We start from the raw sequence: 1,372 nt of genomic DNA, 5'->3' as shown, positions 1-1,372 counted from the left end.
AAAGTCAATACTTTGTAGAGCCACCTTTTGCAGCAATTACAGCTGCAAGTCTCTTGGGATATGTCTCTATAAGCTTGGCACATCTAGCCACTAGGATTTTTGCCCATTCTTCAAGGCAAAACTGCTCCAGCACTTTCAAGTTGGATGGGTTCCTGCTGGTGTACAGCAATCGTTAAATCATACCACAGATTATCAATTGGATTGAGGTCTGGGCTTTGCCATTCCAAGACATTTAAATGTTTCCCCTTAAACCACTCAAGTGTTACTTTAGCAGTATGCTTAGGGTCATTGTCCTGCTGGAAGGTGAACCTCCACCCCAGTCTCAAATCTCTGGAAGATTGAAACATTCCTTCAAGAATTTCCCTGTATTTAGCGCCATCCATCATTCCTTCAATTCTGACCAGTTTCCCAGTCCCTGCTGATGAAAAATATCCCCACAGCATGATGCTGCAACCACCATGCTTCACTGTGGGAATAGGGTTCTCGGGGTGATGAGAGGTGTTGGGTTTGTGCCAGACATACCTTGATGGCCAAAAAGCTACATTTTGGTCTCATCTGGCCAGAGTACCTTCTTTCATATGTTTGGGGAGTCTCCCACATGCCTTTTGGCAAACACCAAACAGTGTTTGCTTATTTTTTTCTTTAAGCAATGMMTTTTTTCTGGCCACTCTTCCGTAAAGCCCAGCTCTGTGGAATATACTGCTTAAAGTGGTCCTATGGACAGATACTCCAATCTCCGCTGTGGAGCTTTGCAGCTCCTTCAGGGTTATATTTGGTCTCTTTGTTGCCTCTCTGATTAATACCCTCCTTGCCTGGTCTGTGACTTTTGGTAGCCGGCCCTCTCTTGGCAGGTTTGTTGTGGTGCCATATTCTTTCCATTTTTTAATAATGTATTTAATGGTGTTCGGTGGAAAGTTCAAAGTTTCGGATATTTTTTAAAACACAACCCTGATCTGTACTTCTCCACAACTTTGTCCCTGACCTGTTTGGAGAGCTCCTTGGTCTTCATGGTGCCGCTTGCTTGGTGGTGCCCCTTGCTTAGTGGTGTTGCAGACTCTGGGGTCTTTCAAAACAGGTGTATATATACTGAGATCACGTGACAGATCATGTGACACTTAGATTGCACACAGGTGGACTTTTTTCAATTAATTATGTGACTTCTGAAMGTAATTGGTTGCYCACCAGATCTTATTTTMGGGCTTCATAGCAAAGGGGGTGAATACATATGCACGCACCACTTTTCATTTTTTAGAATTTTTTGAAACAAGTAATTTTTTTCACTTCACCAATTTTGACTATTTTGTGTATGTCCATTACATGGAATCCAAATAAAAATCCATTTAAATTACAGGTTGTAATGCAACAAAATAGG

This window comes from Salvelinus sp. IW2-2015, unplaced genomic scaffold, assembly GCF_002910315.2.
Source record: "Salvelinus sp. IW2-2015 unplaced genomic scaffold, ASM291031v2 Un_scaffold4098, whole genome shotgun sequence".
In the NCBI taxonomy this organism is placed as follows: Eukaryota; Metazoa; Chordata; class Actinopteri; order Salmoniformes; family Salmonidae; genus Salvelinus; species Salvelinus sp. IW2-2015.
Note: the sequence above shows the minus strand (reverse complement) of the source record.